Source organism: Tursiops truncatus, chromosome X (assembly GCF_011762595.2).
Source record: "Tursiops truncatus isolate mTurTru1 chromosome X, mTurTru1.mat.Y, whole genome shotgun sequence".
NCBI classification, from domain to species: domain Eukaryota; kingdom Metazoa; phylum Chordata; class Mammalia; order Artiodactyla; family Delphinidae; genus Tursiops; species Tursiops truncatus.
Window position 1 is genome coordinate 80572944 of NC_047055.1, and position 19446 is coordinate 80592389.

Below are 19446 nucleotides of genomic sequence, written 5' to 3' on the forward strand. Positions count from 1 at the left end.
GTATGTCCTATAAATATCCATTCAGTCCATCTTGTTTAACGTATCATTTAAAGCTTGTGTTTCCTTATTTATTTTCATTTTGGATGATCTGTCCATTGTTGAAAGGGGGGTGTTAAAGTCCCCAAATATGATTGTGTTACTGTGGATTTCCACTTTTATGGCTGTTAGTATTTGCCTTATGTATTGAGGTGCTCCTATGTTGGGTGCATAAATAATTACAATTGTTATATCTTCTTCTAGGATCAATCTCTTGATCATTATGTAGTGTCCTTCTTTGTCTCTTGTAATAGTCTTTATTTTAAAGGCAATTTTTTCTGATAGGACAATTGCTACTCTAGCTTTCTTTTGATTTCAATTTTCATGGAATATCTTTTTCCATCCCCTAACTTTCTGTCTGTATGTGTCCCTAAGCCTGAAGTGGGTGTCTTGTAGAGAGCATATATATGGGTCTTGTTTTTGTATCCATTTTGCCAGTCTGTGTCTTTTGGTAGGAGCACTTAATCCATTTACGTTTAAGGTAATTATCAATATGTATGTTCCTATTCCCATTTTCTTAATTGTTTTGCATTTGTTAATGTATGTCTTTTCCTTCTCTTGTGTTTCTTGCCTAGAGAAGCTCCTTTAGAATTTGTTGTAAAGCTGGTTTGGTGGTGCTGTACTCTCTCAGCTGTTGCTTGTCTGTAAAGCTTTTAATTTCTCCATCAAATCTGAATGGGGTACTTGCTGGGTAGAGTAATCTTGGTTTTAGGATTTTCTCCTTCATCCCTTTAAATATGTCCTGCCACTTCCTTCTGGCTTGCAGAGTTTCTGCTGCAAGATCAGCTGTTAACCTTATGGGGATTCCCTTGTGTGTTATTTGTTGTTTTTCCCTTGCTGCTTTTAATATGTTTCCTTAGTATTTAATTTTTGATAGTTTGATTAATGTGTCTTGGCATGTTTCACCTTGGATTTATCCTGTATGGGACCCTCTTCCTGGACTTAATTAACTATTTCCTTTCCCATATTAGAGAAGTTTTCAACTATAATCTCTTTTAATATTTTCTCAGTCCCTTTCTTTTTCTCCTCTTCTTCTGGGACACCTATAATTCGAATGTTGGTGTGTTTCATGTTGTCTCAGAGGTCTCTGAGACTGTCCTTAATTATTTTCATTCCTTTTTCTTTATTCTGCTCTGCAGTAGTTATTTCCACCATTTTATCTTCCAGGTCTATTATCCGTTCTTCTGCCTCAGTTATTTTGCTATTGATCCCTTTGAGGGTATTTTTAATTTCATGCATTGTGTTGTTCATCATTGCTTCTTTCCTGTTTAGTTCCTCTAGGTCCTTGTTGAATGTTTCTTGCATTTTCTCTATTCTATTTCCAAGATTTTGGATCATCTTTACTATCATTTTCCTGAATTCTTTTTCAGGCATATTGCCTATTTCCTCTTCATTTGTTAGGTCTGGTGGGTGTTTACCTTGCTCCTTCATGTGCTGTGTGTTTTTCTCTCTTCTCATTTTGCTTATCTTACTGTGTTTGGGGTCTCCTTTTCACAGGCTGCAGGTTCGTAGTTCCGATTGTTGTTGGTTTCTGTCCCCAGTGGCTAAGGTTGGTTCAGTGGGTTGTGTAGGCTTCCTGCTGGAGGGGACTAGTGCCTGTGTTCTGGTGGATGAGGCTGGATCTTGTCTTTCTGGTGAGCATGTCCATGTCTGGTGGTGTGTTTTGGGGTGTCTGTGGCCTTATTATGATTTTAGGCAGCCTCTCTGCTAATGGATGGGGTTGTGTTACTCTCTTGCTAGCTGTTTGGCATCGGGTATCCAGCACTGTAGCTTGCTTGTCGTTGAGTTTAGCTGGGTATTGGTTTTGAGGTGGAGATCTCTGGGAGATTTTTGCCATTTGATATTTCGTGGATCTGGGGGGTCTCTGGTGGACCAGTGTCCTGAATTTGGATCTCCCACCTCAGAGGCACAGCACTGACTCCTGGTTGGAGGACCAAGAGCCTTTCATCTGCACGGCTGAGAATAAAAGGTAGAAAATGTAGAAAGAAAGAAAGAAAGAAAGAAAGAAAGAAAGAAAGAAAGAAAGAAAGAAAGAAAGAAAGAAAGAAGGAAAGAAAGAAAGAAAGAAAGTGGATAAAATAAAATAAAGTAAGATAAAATAAAGTTACTAAAAGAAAATATTAAAAAAATTATTAAGAAAAAAATTGTTTTAAGTGAAAACAAACAAACAAACAAAACGGACGGACAGAACCTTAGGACAAATGGTGAAAGCCAAGCTATACAGACAAAATCTCACACAGAAGTATATACATACACACTCACAAAAATTGGAAAACAGGAAAAAATAATATAACTTGCTCTCAAAGTCCACCTCCTTAATTTGGGATGATTCGTTGTCTATTCAGGTATTCCACAGATGCAGGGTGCATCAAGTTGATTGTGGAGATCTACTTCACTGATCCTGAGGCTGCTGGGAGAAATTTCCCTTTCTCTTCTTTGTTCGCACTGCTCCGGGGATTCAGCTTTGGATTTGGCCCAGCCTCTGTGAGTAGGTTGCCTGAGGGCATCTGTTCTTCGCTCAGACAGTACGGTGTTATAGGATCAGCTGATTCGGAGGCTCTGGCTCACTTACGCTGGGGTGAGGGAGACATACGGCTGCAGGGCGAACTTGTGGCGGCAGTGGCCAGCGTATCATTGCAGCAGCCTGAAGCGCACTGTGCTTTCTCCTGGGGAAGTTTTCCCTGCATCATCGGACCCTGGCAGTGGCAGGCTGCACAGGCTTCTGGGAGGGGAGGTGTGGATAGTGACCTGTGTTCACACACAGGATTTTTGGTGGTGGCAGCAGCAGCCTTAGCATCTCATGCCCGTCTTTGTGGTCTGCGCTGATAGACGTGGCTCACGCCCGTCTCTGGAGCTCCTTTAAGCAGCACTCTTAATCCCCTCTCCTAGCACACCAGGAAACAAAGAGGGAAGAAAATGTGTCTTGACTCTTCATCAGGTACAGGGTTTATCCCGGACTCCCTTCCAGCTAGCCATGGTGCACTAACCCCTTTAGGCTGTGTTCACATGCCCAACCCCAGTCCTCTCTCTGGGATCCAGCTGAAGGCCAATCCCCAGCTCCCAGCCCCTCCCCTCTCCAGCGGGAGAGCAGACAAGCCTCCCGGGCTGGTGAGTGCTGGTTGGCAACGATCATCTGTGCGGGAATCTCTCCGCTTTTCCCTCTGCACCCCTGTTGCTGTGCTCTCCTCTGAGGCTCCAATGCTGCTCCCCTCCGCCACCCGCAATCTCCATCCTCGAAAGGGCTGCCTAGTGTGTTGATACCTTTCCTCCTTCACAGCTCCCTCCCACAGGTGCAGGTCCCATCCTTACTCTTTTGTCTGTTTTTTTCTTTTTTCTTTTGCCCTACACAGTTATGTGGGGGAGTTTCTTGCCTTTTGGGAGGTCTGAGGTCTTCTGCCAGCGTTCAGTTGGTGTTCTATAGGAGCAGTTCCACGTGTAGATGTATTTCTGATGTATCTGTGAGGAGGAAGGTGATCTCCACGTCTTCCTCTTCCACAGTCTTCCTCAATTACCCCTCATTTCCTATTTCAGAAGCTTCTAGATGCAAATCAAAGTAAGCATTCCATTCAGTCTGTTTGATCTTACAGCTGGCTTTTTCTAACTGTGCATGAGAAAATAGCAGCTTTCGAATATCAAAAGAACGAATATTTGGCCGTTTCAGGTTGAGATCTCCTTTAGTATAATTTCCCAAATTAAGTAGGTATTTGTAAGTATGTGTTTTGTATGTACCTATACCTGTCTGGGGTGTTAGTCAGAGGCTGGTTTTCTCACGCCCTTTTTTTCTGTGTTTGAAAGGCTCTATTTCCTTTTTTTTTTTTTAACATCTTTATTGGGGTATAATTGCTTTACAATGGTGTGTTAGTTTCTGCTTTATAACAAAATGAATCAGTCATACATAAACATATGTTCCCATATGTCTTCCCTCTTGCGTCTCCCTCCCTCCCACCCTCCCTATCCCACCCCTCCAGGCTGTCACAAAGCACCGAGCCAATATCCCTGTGCCATGTGGCTGCTTCCCACTAGCTATCTACCTTACTACGTTTGTTAGTGTGTATATGCCCATGACTCTCTCTCGCCCTGTCACAGCTCACCCTTCCCCCTCCCCATAACCTCAAGTCCGTTTCTATTTCCTATTTTAATGTTGAACTTTGGGATAAAATTCACTAATGAAGTTGTGTAGTGGGCCAGTGTGCTGCTTGTGAGCTTAACTCCTCTAGGTGTCACCCTAGAGTGGTTTCAGCCCTCTTACATGTCTCAATTTTTCCCTTCGGTGGTCTAAGACCACCACAGGTGCTTGGATCACTGAATGGCCAATTCTTATAGTGACCCCTGTATTAGCAAGTCTTTTAATTAATGAGTGGGTTTCCCTATGGGACCACTGCACAGTTGAGGACTCTGCTTCCACCATTCCCGTAAATGTCTCAGTCACCTGAGAAAGTCGTAACCAACCGGGAGGAGTCTTGTCCCTTTTTTCAGAGCAAGGCTCTCATGTAATATCTTCACTTTTATCCCAAAAAATTCTATTAAGGCAGCCAAACTGAGGAAAAGTGTCAGATCAGCCTCTTATCTAACCACTCAGCCCAGACCACTCAGTCTCCTACAACTGAGAAAACCCCGGTATCTTTCAGCCAGCCCCCATCAGTATCTTTCAACTGGGTTGGTATTCTTCAGTATCTTTCAACCAAGCACCCCCTCCCCAGTATGTTTCAACTGGGTGGGTATACCCTGGTATCTTTCATCTGCCTCCCCCCCCAGTACCTTTCAACTGGGGGAGTGGGACAGGTACGTGTTATAAATGAATAAATAAAACTCAGGATAATCAGCTAATATGGGAGATCCAAGAACCAGGACAGTCTTACCCAAATTCGTCTGGACTCTCTGAGGAGGCAGACGGGCACAAGCTCTGGTTCCTCGTACAGTTCAGGTAAAGGAGATAAGTCCACTCTGGGTCCCATATCTGTGGTAGCCATAACTGTTGACTGAAAAAAATGTACATGAGAGTTGTGAGTTAAGTTTTATTTGGGGCAAAAAGAGGACTATAACCTGGGAGGCAGCGTTTCAGCTAGCTCTGAGAAACTACTTGAAAGAGGTAGGGGTGAAGGTCAGTATATATGTGATTTTGGTGAAGGGGAAGAACATGTAATCAAGCACATATTTTTTACAGAAGGTTACTGCTAGTCATGAGGAAGAGACGTCACCATGAAGGATTTTAGTGCTTTTCTAGATATTAGAAGATGCAAGAATTGGGCTCATAAAGTCATCTCCTGAAAATATCTATCTGAAGACCTGTTCTTCCAGTTTTTCCCACACAGAGTGCCTCATTCCTGATCTCCACCCTGAACTCCTTTCAGGGGGTGTTGAAGGTCAGCAGCTGCAGCAGTTAACTTGATCCTTGTAGAGGTAGATGGCAAGTGCAAATTTGTAGATCACAGGCGATTATGATGTGTCAATGTAGGTTCATCAATTGTAACAAATGCACCACTCCGGTGAGGGATGTTAATAATGGGGGAATGTATGCATGTGGGGCAGGGTATACATGGGAAATATCTGTACCTTCTTAATTTTACTGTGAGGTTAAAACTGCTCTAGAAAAATAAAATCTTTAATTAAAACAATAATGGATAATGGGCTTGGTAGACTATTTGTTTATTATATTTGTAACATGACTTGGGAAGATGGAAGTATTCCTATTGCCTGTGGTTTAATGTGTAGGAATAATATATCTTACGTTCCAAGCTCCACATGTTGATTATACATTAGGTATCAATTGGAAAATAAAACTGAAGAATAACTCTGAAATTGTAATGCACTTAGAAAAACAAGCTGCTAAACGAAATCAACTTATTATATAAAGTTGTTATAGGATGATGGATAACTTGTGTGTTGCTAATCAAGAACCCACTCTAACTATACATGAGTGGTATGATATCTTCAAAGGCTACTCACCTAAAGCTAATTTTCTTTTAAATTCAACCTGTAATAATATTAATCATTACTTTTTTAGATATGTTGCTTTGGTCTTTTTGGATACACAGAAAATTAAGAACATCCTAAAGAGAAATCAGCCCTGTAATGCAAATTATATCAAAACTCTGATATCAGATTTTATCAAAAGGGGGAATAATTGTGAGAAAAGTAAACTTACCTAACCTTACTGAGGAATGTTAAAGGATGGGACTAATCATATGTACTAGATACACTGTTAGGGGCAACTGTAGGAGGTACTGATAAAGGAATTATGAAGAACAAATATTGGAGTAAGCCTGATAAAGGAATTATGAAGAACAAATATTGGAGTAAGCCCGATAAAGAATTATAAAAACCAGGATGTCATAGGAAGCTCAATAAAACTTCTGACATAAATTGAGTAACTGTTGACTGTTCACTAAAAGAAGGAATGTTGGGGGACGAGGGGAAAATGATGGAAAAGTAAGACGCGGAGATCACCTTCCTCCCCACAGATACACCAGAAATACATCTACAGGTGGAACAACTCCTACAGAACACCTACTGAACACTGGCAGAAGACCTCAGACCTCCCAAAAGGCAAAAAACTCCACACGTGCCTGGGTAGGGCAAAAGAAAAAGGAATAAACAGAGACAAAATGATAGGGATGGGACCTGCACCAGTGGGAGGGAGCTGTGAAGGATGAAAGGTTTCCACACACTAGAAGCCCCTTCATGGGTGGAGACTGTGGCTGGCGGAGGGGGAAGTTTTGGGGCCGTGGAGGAGAGCAAAGCAACAGGGGTGCAGAGGGCAAAGTGGAGAGATTCCCGCACAGAGGATCGGTGCCGACCAGCACTCACCAGCCCGAGAGGCTTGTCTGCTCACCCGTCGGGGCGGGCAGGGCTGGGAGCTGAGGCTTGGGCTTCGGTCAGTGCGCAGGGAGAGGACTGGGGTTAGCAGCATGAACACAGCCTGCAGGGGGTTAGTGCACCACAGTAGCTGGGAGGGAGTCCGGGGAAAAGTCTGGACCTGGAGAAGAGGCAAGAGACTTTTTCTTCACTCTTTGTTTCCTGGTGCGCGAGGAGAGGGGATTAAGAGCACTGCTTAAAGGAGCTCCAGAGACGGGCGCGAGCCACGGCTAACATTGCGGACCCTAGAGACGGGCATGAGATGCTAAGGCTGCTGCTGCCGCCACCAAGAAGCCTGTGTGCGAGCACAGGTCACTATCCACACCTCCCCTCCCGGGTGCCTGTGCAGCCCGCCACTGCCAGGGGCCCGGGATCCAGGGACAACTTCCCAAGGAGAACGTATGGAGAGCCTCAGGCTGGTGCAACGTCATGCCAGGCTCTGCCACCGAAGGTTCGCCCCGCACTCCGTGCCCCTCCTTCTCCCAGGCCTGAGTGAGCCAGAGTCCCTGAGTCAGCTGCTCCTTTAACTGTGTCCTGTCTGAGCGAAGAACACATGCCCTCTGCCAACCTACACACAGAGGCGGGGCCAAACCCAAAGCTGAGTCCCTGGGAGCTGTGAGAACAAGGCAGAGAAAGGAAAATCTCTCCCAGCAGCCTCAGAAGCAGCGGATTAAAGGTCCACAATCAACTTGATATACCTGCATCTGTGGAATATATGAAAAGACGACGAATCATCCCAAATTGAGGAGGTGGACTTTGAGAGCAAGATTTATGATTTTTTCCCTTTTTCCTCTTTTTGTGAGTGTGTATGTGTATGCTTCTGTGCGAGATTTTGTCTATATAGCTTTGCTTCCACCAGTTGTCCTAGAGATCTACCCATCTGTTTTTTAAAAAATTTTTTCTCTTAATTATTTTTATTTAAAAAATTTATTATATTTTATCTTACTTTATTTTACTTTATCTTCTTTGTTTCTTTCTTTCCTTCCTTCCCTCATTTCTTCCTTCTTTCTTCCCTCCTCCTTCCTTCATTTCTTTCTTTCTTTCTTTCTATGTCTACTACTTATTTCTTTCTATTTTTTCTCCCTTTTATTCTGAGCCATGTGGATGAAATGCTCTTGGTGTTGCAGCCAGCAGTCAGTGGTCTACCTCTGAGGTGGGAGAACCAACGTCAGGACACTGGTCCACAAGACACCTCCCAGCTACACATAATATCAAACGGCGAAAATAGCCCAGAGATCTCCATCTCAACACCAGCACCCAGTTACACTCAACGACCAGCAAGCTACAGTGCTGCACACCTTATGCCAAACAACTAGCAAAGACAGGAACACAACCCCACCCATTAGCAGAGAGGCTGCCTAAAATCATAATAAGGCCACAGACACCCCAAAACACACCACCAGACGTGGAGCTGCCCACCAGCAAGACTAGATCCAGCCTCATCCACCACAACACAGGCACTAGTCCCCTCCACCAGGAAGCCTACAGAACCCACTGAACCAACCTTAGCCACTGGGGACAGAAACCAAGAGCAACAGGAACTACGAAACTGCAGCCTGCAAAGAGGAGACCCCAAACACAATAAGATAAGCAAAATGAGAAGACAGAAAAACACACAGCAGATGATGGAGCATGAAAAAAACCCACCAGACCTAACAAATGAAGAGGAAATAGGCAATCTGCCTGAAAAAGAATTCAGAATAATGATAGTAAAGATGATCCAAAATCTTGGAAATGGAATAGACAAAATGAAAGATACATTTAACAAGGACCTAGAGAAGTAAAGATGAAACAAACAATGATGAACACAATAAATGAAATTAAAAATACTCTAGATGGGATCAATAGCAGAATAACTGAGGCAGAAAAACGGATAAGTGACCTGGAATATAAAACAGTGGAAATAATTACTGCAGAGCAGAATAAAGAAAAAGAATGAAAAGAACTGAGGACAGTCTCAGAGACTTCTGAGACAACATTAAACGCACCAACATTTGAACTAAAGGGGTTCCAGAAGAAGAAGAGAAAAAGAAAGGGACTGAGAAAATATTTGAAGAGGTTATAGTTGAAAATTTCCCTAATATGGGAAAGGAAATATTTAATCAACTCCAGGAAGCACAGAGAGTCCCATACAGGATAAATCCAAGGAGAAATATGCCAAGACACATATTAATCAAACTGTCAAAAGTTAAATACAAAGAAAACATATTAAAAGCAGCAAGGGAAAAACAACAAACAACACACAAGGGAACGCCCATAAGGTTAACAGCTGATCTTACAGCAGAAACTCTGCAAGTCAGAAGGGACTGGCAGGACATATTTAAAGTGATGCAGGAGATAAACCTGCAACGAAGATTACTCTACACAGCAAGGATCTCATTCAGATTTGATGGAGAAATTAAAAGCATTACAGACAAGCAAAAGCTGAGACAGTACATCACCAACAAACCAGCTATACAACAAATGCTAAAGGAACTTCTCTAGGCAAGAAACACAAGAGAAGGAAAAGACCTACAAAAACAAACGCAAAACAATTAAGAAAATTGGAATAGGAACATGCATATCAATAATGACCTTAAATGTAAATGGACTAAACGTTCCCACCAAAAGACAGAGATTATGCTGTCTACAAGAGAGCCATGTCATACCTAGCGACACATACAGACTGAAAGTAAGGGGATGGAAAAAGATATTTCCTGTAAATGGAACCAAAAGAACGCTGGAGTAGCAATTCTCATACCAGACAAAATATACTTTAAAATAAAGACTGTTAGAAGAGACAAACAAGGACACTACATAATGATTAAGGGATCCATCCAAGAAGAAGATATAACAATTGTAAATATTTATGCACCCAACATAGGAGCACCTCAATACATAAGGCAAATACTAACAGCCATAAAAGGGGAAATCGACAGTAACACATTCTGAGTAGGGGACTTTAACATCCCACTTTCACCAATAGACAGATCATCCAAAATGAAGATAAATAAGGAAACACAAGCTTTAAATGATACATTAAACAAGATGGACTTAATTGATATTTATAGGAAATTCCATCCAAAAACAACAGAATACACATTTTTCTCAAGTGCTCATGGAACATTCTCCAGCATAGATCATATCTTGGGTCACAAATCAAGCCTTGGTAAATTTAAGAAAATTGAAACTGTATCAAGTATCTTTTCCGACAACAACGCTATGAGACTAGATATCAATTACAGGAAAATTCTGTAAAAAATACAAACACATGGAGGCTAAACAATACACTACTTAATATCGAAGTGATCACTGAAGAAATCAAAGAGGAAATGAAAAAAATACCTAGAAACAAATGACAATGGACACACGACGCCCCCAAACACATGGGATGCAGCAAAAGCAGTTCTAAGAGAGAAGTTTATAGGAATACAATCCTACCTTAAGCAATAGGAAGCATCTCGAATAAACAACCTAACCTTGCACCTAAAGCAATTGGAGAAATAAGAAAAAAAACACCCCAAAGTTAGCAGAAGGAGAGAAATCATAAATATTCAGATCAGAAATCAATGAAAAAGAAATGAAGGAAATGATAGCAAAGATCAATAAAACGAAAAGCTGATTCTTTGAGAAGATAAACAAAATTGATAAACCATTAGCCAGCCTCATCAAGAAAAAAAGAGAGAAGATTCAAATCAATAGAATGAGAAATGAAAAAGGAGAAGTAACAACTGACACTGCAAAAATACAAAAGATCATGAGAGATTACTACAAGCAACTGTATGCCAATAAAATGGACAACCTGGAAGAAATGGACAAATTCTTAGAAATGCATAATTTGCCAATACTCAATCAGGAAGAAATAGAAAATATGAATAGACTAATCACAAGCACTGAAATTGAAACTGTGATTAAAAATCTTCTAACAAACAGAAGCCCGGGACCAGATGGCTTCATAGCTGAATTCTATCAAACATTTAGAGAAGAGCTAACACCTATTCTTCATAAACTCTTCAAAATATAGCAGAGGGAGGAACACTCCCATATTCATTCTACGAGGCCACCATCACCTTGATACCAAAACCAGACAAGGATGTTACAAAGAAAGAAAACTACAGGCCAATATCACTGATGAACATAGATGCAAAAATCCTCCAGAAAATACAAGCAACAAGAATCCAACAGCATATTAAAAGGACCATACAACATGATCAAGTGGGGTTTATTCCAGGAATGCAAGGATTCTTCAATATATGCAAATCAATCAACGTGATACACCACATTCACGAATTGAAGGAGAAAAACCATATGATCATCTCAATAGATGCAGAGAAATCTTTCGACAAAATTCAACACCGATTTATCATAAAAACCATGCAGAAAGTGGGCATAGAGGGAACTTTCCTCAACATAATAAAGGCCATATATGACAAACCAACAGCCAACATTGTCCTAAATGGTGAAAAACTGAAAGCATTTCCAATAAGATCAGGAAGAAGACAAGGTTGCCCACTCTCACCACTCTTACCCAACATAGTTTTGGAAGTTTTAGCCACAGCCATCAGAGAAGAAAAGGAAAAAAAAGGAATCCAAATTGGAAAAGAAGAAGTAAAGCTGTCACTGTTTGCAGATGACATGATACAATACATATAGAATCCTACAGATGCTACCAGAACACTACTAGAGCTAATGAATGAATTTGGTAAAGTAGCAGGATACAAAATTAATGCACAGAAATCTCTGGCATTCCTATACACTAATGATGAAAAATCTGAAAGTGAAATCAAGAAAACACTCCCATTTACCATAGTAACAATAAGAATAAAATATCTAGGAATAAACCTATGTAAGGAGAAAAAAGACCTCTATGCAGAAAATTATAAGACACTGATGAAAGAAATGAAAGATGATACAAATAGATGGAGAGATATACCATGTTCTTGGATTGGAAGAATTAACGTTGTGAAAATGACTCTACTACCCAAAGCAATCTACAGATTCAATGCAATCCCTACCAAACTACCACTGGCATTTTTCACAGAACTAGAACAAAAATTTTCACAATTTGTATGGAAACACAAAAGACCCCGAATAGCCAAAGGGATCTTGAGAATGAAAAACAGAGCTGGAAGAATCAGGCTTCCTGACTTCAGACTATACTACAAAGCTACAGTAATCAAGACAGAATGGTACTGGCACAAAAACAGAAATATTGATCAATGGAACAGGGTAGAATTCCCAGAGATACACCCCCACACATATGGTCACCTTATCTTTGATATAGGGTGCAGGAATATACAGTGCAGTAAGGACAGCCTCTTCAGTAAATGGTTCTGAGAGAACTGGACAGGTACATGTAAAAGTATAAGATTAGAACCCTCCCCAACACCGTACACAAAAATAAGCTGAAAACGGATTAAAGACCTAAATGTCAGGCCAGAAACTATCAAACTCCTAGTGGAAAACATAGGCAGCAACTCTATGACATAAATCACAGCAAGATCCTTTTTGACCCACCTCCTAGAGAAATGGAAATAAAATAAAAAATAAACAAATGGGACCTAATGAAACTTCAAAGCTTTTTCACAGCAAAGGAAACCATAAACAAGACCAAAATACAACCCTCAGAATGGGAGAAAATATTTGCAAATGAAGCAAATGACAAAGGATTAATCTCCAAAATTTATAAACAGCTCATGCAGCTCAATAACAAAAAAACAAACAACCCAATCCAAAAATGGGCAGAAGACCTAAATAGACATTTCTCCAAAGAAGATATACAGAGTGCCAACAAACACATGAAAGAATGCTCAACATCACTAATCATTAGAGAAATGCAAATCAAAACTACAATGAGATATCATCTCACACCAGTCAGAATGGCCATCATCAAAAAATCTAGAAACAATAAATGCTGGAGAGGGTGTGGAGAAAAGGGAACACTCTTGCACTGCTGGTGAGAATGTGAATTGGTACAGCCACTATGGAGAACAGTATGGAGGTTCCTTAAAATACTACAAATAGGACTACCATATGACCCAACAATCCCACTACTGGGCGTATACCCTGAGAAAACCATAGTTCAAAAAGAGTCATGTACCAAAATGTTAGTTGCAGCTCTATTTACAATAGCCTGGAGGTGGAAACAACATAAGTGTCCATGATCGGATGAATGGATAAAGAAGAGGAGGCACATATATACAATGGAATATTACTCATCCATAAAAAGAAATGAAATTGAGCTATTTTTAATTAGGTGGATAGACATAGAGTCTGTCATACAGAGTGAAGTAAGTCAGAAAGAGAAAGTCCAATACCGTATGCTAACACATATATATGGAATTTAAGAGGAAAAAATGTTATGAAGAACCTAGGGGTAAGACAGGAATAAAGACACAGACCTACTAGAGAATGGACTTTAGGATATGGGGAGGGGGAAGGGTAAGCTGTGTCAAAGCGAGAGAGAGGCATGGACAGATAAACACTACCAAATATAAGGTAGATAGCTAGTAGGAAGCAGCCACATAGCACAGGAAGAACAGCTTGGTGCTTTGTGACCACCTGGAGAGGTGGGATGGGGAGCATGGGAGGGAGGGAGACACAAGAGGGAAGAGATATGGGAACATATGTATATAAAGAACTGATTCACTTTGTTATAAAGCAGAAACTAACACACCGTTGTAAAGCAATTATACTCCAATAAAGATGTAAATAAATAAATAAATAAAAGGAATGTTATATAACAACTGTAAAATAAAATAAAATGTTTAGAAAAATGAACTGATAATCTACTAAAAATTTGTAGTCACTTGCTGGCTCTCTGCATGCATCTAGGTATTTGTTTTACTCAATAATAAAATTAGTTAATTGTATATTTATGAATTGACATGTTCCTTTAAGTCTCAATTGCTTTCCTTCTTATTCCCAACAAAGATGAAGTCTGTAGAACAGTTGGGATCAATTTCCTGAGGGATTTATTTGCAAAGTTGAGAATAAGGAGATTAGCAGAAGAAAGTAATTAAAACAGTTACACAGCATTAATAACAGTATTACATTCTTTCCCTTCTGCAAAATTAATAAGTTGGAAATTTAACAGTGAAAATGGTTTGTGTAATAACATTATCTTTCTCCTGACACATTTCGTAATTTGATTTAAAATTACTTATCAGCTTTGCTGAGTGATAAGTAGGCTACTGAGATCACTGGTCATTTCTATGTTGTTTGCACTTTTAACCTCTTAAAGTTTCCATAGCTTTGTCTGTAATTATTCCTACCAACCACCCCAGACTTCTGAGGAGACCCTATGAGGTACCTCCTGCCAGGTGCAGCTGCCAGGGTGAATAGCACATGAAGCTGAGGAAGAGTTTAGAATAAAGTTTTGCAGGTCTCTGCAGGACTTCAATGCAGTGTAAAATCAAAACACTTGCCTGTCACAATGGAATGAAATGTTCTTCAGAATGGCCTCCCTGCTGCTGTTCCTGGCAGACAAGCAAGAAGATTATCAAGCAGGGGCCACCACTGAAGGGCAAACTAGAATTGATTACCATTTGGTTTCACTTAATTAGGCCTTATTTCAGCTGGGTCAGGAGTCCTAATCGCTCCGCCATCACAGACTTGTTTTCTACCTTGGATATGCAGAGAGACATTCCTTTGTGGCATGGGAAAGATATGGAATAACAGAAACCTTTATGAAGCACTTCTTATATGCTTATTACACATTTCATTTTATTTTTAATTTAATCCTTTAATGTATTTCACTGTGTAAGATAGGTCTTTTTTTTTCTTAATTGGAGTATAGTTGCTTTACAAGTCTTATTAACCACATTTTACAGTTACAGAAACTGAAGGTCAGGCACGTAAACACAATGGAATATTACGTAGCCATAAAAGAAATGAAATTGAGTTATTTGTAGTGAGGTGGATTGACCTAGAGTCTGTCATAGAGAGTGAAGTAAGCCAGAAAGAGAAAAACAAATACCACATGCTAACATATATATATGGCATCTAAAAAAAAAAAGGTTCTGAAGAACTTAGGAGCAGGCCAGGAATAAAGATGCAGATGTAGAGAATGGACTTGAGGACACGGGGAGGGGGAAGGGTAAGCTGCGATGAACTGAGTGACATTGACATATATACATTACCAAATGTAAAATAGCTAGTGGGAAGCAGCCGCATAGCACAGGGAGATCAGCTCTGTGCTTTGTGACCACCTAGCAGGGAGGGATAGGGAGGGTGGGAGGGAGACACAAGAGAAAGTGGATATGGGGATATATGTATACATACAGCTGATTCACTTTGTTATACAGCAGAAATTAACACACCATTGTAAATCAATTATACTCCAATAAAGATGTTAAAAAGAAAAAAGAAACTGAAGGACAGAGAGGCATAAGAATTTGGCTAATGTCATAAAACTAGTGAGTAAAGGATCTAGAATACAAACTCAGATACCTCTGTCTCTACGTACATGGTTCTCAACATGATTACATATTAAGATCAGCTAAAGTTGGTCTTTTGTTTTGGACATACACCATGCCATGCAGAATCTTTGTTCCCTGACCAGGGATCCAACCCTTGTCCCCTGCAGTGGAAGCATGAAACCCTAACCACTGAACTACCAGGGAATTCCCAAGGGGGGCTTTTAAAAATATTCAGATGCTCAGACCAGTGCTCACACCAATCAAATCAGAATAGGTGTAGAAGGCTTGGGTTGTGGATTACAGGCACCAATATTTTTCTTAAAGTTTCCTATATAGGAGTTAGCTTCAAGATGGCAGAAGAGTAAGACGTGGAGTTCACTTTCCTCCTCACAAATACATCAGAAATACATCTGCACGTGGAACAACTCCTACAGAACACATACTGAATGGTGGCAGAAGACCTCAGACCTCCCAAAAGGCAAGAAACTACTCACGTACCTGGGTAGGGCAAAAGAAAAAAGATAAAAACAGAGACAAAAGAATATGGACGGGACCTGCACCAGTGGGAGGGAGCTGTGAAGGAGGAAAGGTTTCCAGACAATATGAAGCCCCTTCCCAGGCAAAGAATGTGGGTGGCAGAGGGAGAGGGAGCTTCGGAGCCACAGAGGAGAGCACAGCAACAGGACTGCGGAGGGCAAAGTGCAGAGATGCCTGCACAGAAGATCGGTGCCGACCAGCACTCACCAGCCCGAAAGGTTTGTCTGCACACTGCTGTGATGGCTGGGACCTGGGAGCTGAGGCTCGGGCCTCAGTTGGATGCCAGGGAGAGGACTGGGGTTGGCTGCGGAACACAGCCTGAATGGGGCAGTGTGCCACAGCTAGCCGGAAGGAAGTCTGGGACAAAGTCTGGAGCTGCCCAAGAGTTAAGAGACGTTTTTTTGCCTCTTTGTTTCCTGGTGCACGAGGAGAGGGGATTAAGAGCGCTGCTTAAAGAAGCTCCAGAGACCGGTGTGAGCCATGGCTATCAGCGAGGACCACAGAGACGGGAATGAGACGCTAAGGCTGCTACTGCAGCCACCAAGAAGCCTGTGAGCAAGCACAGGTCACTATCCACAACTCCTCTCCCGGGAACCTGTGCAACCTGCCACTGCCAGGGTCCTGTGATCCAGGGACAAATTCCCCAGTAGAAAACACAGCAAGCCTCAGGCTGGTGCAATGTCATGCCTGCCTTTTCAGCCACAGGCTTGCCCCGAATTCCATACCCCTCCCTCTCCACGGCCTGAGTGACCCAGAGCACTGAATCAGCTGCTCCTTTAACACTGTTCTGTCTGAGCGAAGAACAGATGCCCTTAGACGACCTACATGCAGAGGCGGGTCCAAACTGAAAGCTGAACCCCAGGACCTGTGCGAACAAAGAAGAGAAAGGGAAATTTCTCCCAGCAGCCTCAGGAGCAGCAGATTAAATCTCCACAGTCAACTTGATGTACCCTGCCTCTGTGGAAAACCTGAATAGACAACAAATCATCCCAAATTGAGGAGGTGGACTTTGGGAGCAACTATATATATACTTTTTCCCTTTTTCTCTTTTTTTGGGTGTGTATGTGTATGATTCTGTGTGATATTTTGTCTGTATAGCTTTGCTTTTACATTTATCCTAGGGATCTGTCATTTTTTATGTTTTTCGTTTTAGTATAGTATTTAGCACTTGTTATCATTGGTGGATTTGTGTTTTGGTTTGGTTTCAGTCTTCTTTTTTTTATTACTTAAAAATATTTTTGGTAACTTTTATTTTATTTTTTATTTTATTTTATCTCCTTCTCTCTGTCTTTCTGTTTTCTCTCCATTTTATTCTGAGCCATGTGGATCACATGCACTTGGTGCTCCAGCCAAGTGTCAGGGTTGTGCCTCTGAGGTGGGAGAGCCACGTTTAGGGCACTGGTCCACAAGAGACCTCCCAGCTCCATGTAATATCAAATGGTGAAAATCTCCCAGAGATCTCCAGCTTAATGCCAAGACACAGCTCTACTCAATGACCAGCAAGCTACAGTGCTGGAGACCTTATGCCAAACAACTAGCAAGACAGGAACACAACCCCACCCATTAGCAGAGAGGCTACCAAAAATCATAATAAGGTCACAGACACCACAAAACACACCACCAGACGTGGACCAGCCCAACAGAAATACAAGATTCAGCTGCATCCACCAGAACACAGGCATAGTCCCCTCCAACAGGAAGCCTACACAAACCACTGAACCAACCTCAGCCACTGGAGGCAGACATCAAAAACAATGGGAACTACGAACCTGCAGCCAGAGAAAAGGAGATCCCAAACACAGTAAGATAAGCAAAATGGGAAGACAGAGAAAAAAACAGCACCTGAAGGAGCAAGGCAAAAACACAGCAGACTTAACAAATGAAGAGGAAATAGGCAGTTTCCCTGAAAAAGAATTCTGAATAATGATAGTAAACATGATCCAAAACCTTGAAAATAGAATGGAGAAAATACAAGAAACGTTTAACAAGGGTCTAGAAGAACGAAAGAGCAAAGAAACAGTGATGAACAAAACAATATATGAAATTAAAAATTCTCTAGAAGAGATGAATAGCAGAATAACTGAGGCAGAAGAATGGATAAATGAACTGGAAGATAAAATAATGGAAATAAGGATTGCAGAGAAGAATAAAGAAAAAACAATGAAAAGAAATGAGGAGAGACTCAGAGACCTCTAGGACAACAATAAATGCACCAACATTCAAATTATAGGGGTCCCAGAAGAAGAAGAGAAAAGGAAAGGGACTGAGAAAATATTTGAAGAGATTACATTTGAAAACTTCCCTAATATGGAAAAGGAAATAATTAATCAGGTCCAGGAAGAACAGAGAGTCCATTAAAGGATAAATCCAAGGAGAAACACTCCAAGACACATATTAGTCAAACTATCAAAAATTAAACACAAAGAAAAAATATTAACAGCAGAAAGGGAAAAACAACAAATAAAAGACAAGGGAATCCTCATAAGGTTAACAGCTGACCTTTCGGCAGAAAATCTGCAAGCCAGAAGGGAGTGGCAGGACATATTTAAAGTGATGAAGGAGAAAAACCTACAAGCAGGATTACTCTACCCAGCAAGGATCTCATTCAGATTTGTCAGAGAAATTAAAACCACTAGAGAGAAGCAAAAGCTAAGAGAATTCAGCACCACAAAAGCAGCTTTACAACAAACGGTAAAGGAAATTCTCTAGGCAGGAAACACAGAGAAGAAAAAGACCTACAGTAACAAACCCAAAACAATTAAGAAAATGGTAATAGGAACAAATATATCAATAATTACTGTAAGTGTAAATGGATTAAATGCTCCAGTGAAGAGACATAGACTGGCTGAATGGATACCAAGACAAGACCTGTATATATGCTGAGTACAACAGACCAACCTCAGACCTCGGGACACATACAGAGTGAAAGTGAGGGGATGGAAAAAGATATTCCATGCACATGGAAATCAAAAAAAGCTGGAATAGCAAGTCTCATATCAGACAAAATAGACTTTAAAACAAAGACTATTACAAGAGACAAGGAGGGATATTACACAATGATCAAGGGATCAATCCAAGAAGAAAATTTAACATTTGTAAATATTTATGCACCCAACATAGGAGCACGTCAATACATAACGCAAATACTAACAGCCATAAAAGGGGAAATCGACAGTAACACTTTCATAGTAGGGGACTTTAACACCCCACTTTCACCAATGGACATATCATCCAAAATGAAAATAAATAAGGAAAAACAAGCTTTAAATGATCCATTAAACAAGATGGACTTAATTGATATTTATAGGACATTCCATCCAAATACAACAGAATACACTTTTTTCTCAAGTGCTCATGGAACATTCTCCAGGATAGATCATATCTTGGGTCACAAATCAAGCCTGGGTAAATTTAAGAAAATTGAAATTGTATGAAGTATCTTTTCTGACCACAACACTATGAGACTAGATATCAATTACAGGAAAGATCTGTGAAAAATGCAAACACATGGAGGCTAAACAATACACTACTTAATATCGAAGTGACCACTGAAGAAATCAAAGAGGAAATCAAAAAATACCTAGAAACAAATGACAATGGAGACATGATGATCCAAAAT

At 40.8% G+C, this 19446-nt stretch overlaps 1 long non-coding RNA gene across 1 annotated transcript in view; it reads right to left on the reverse strand.

Annotated features, from left to right (window-relative positions):
- Positions 1-2165: 2165 nt before the first annotated feature.
- LOC141277635 (uncharacterized) overlaps positions 2166-19446 on the reverse strand; it is a 111515-nt gene continuing 94234 nt past the window's right edge. Inside the window, exons 2-4 of the long non-coding RNA XR_012329370.1 lie at positions 4896-5015; positions 3408-3573; positions 2166-2921 (exon numbers count right to left, since the gene is read on the reverse strand). This is a non-coding gene — a long non-coding RNA (uncharacterized lncRNA). The remainder of the gene's footprint in view (positions 2922-3407; positions 3574-4895; positions 5016-19446) is intronic.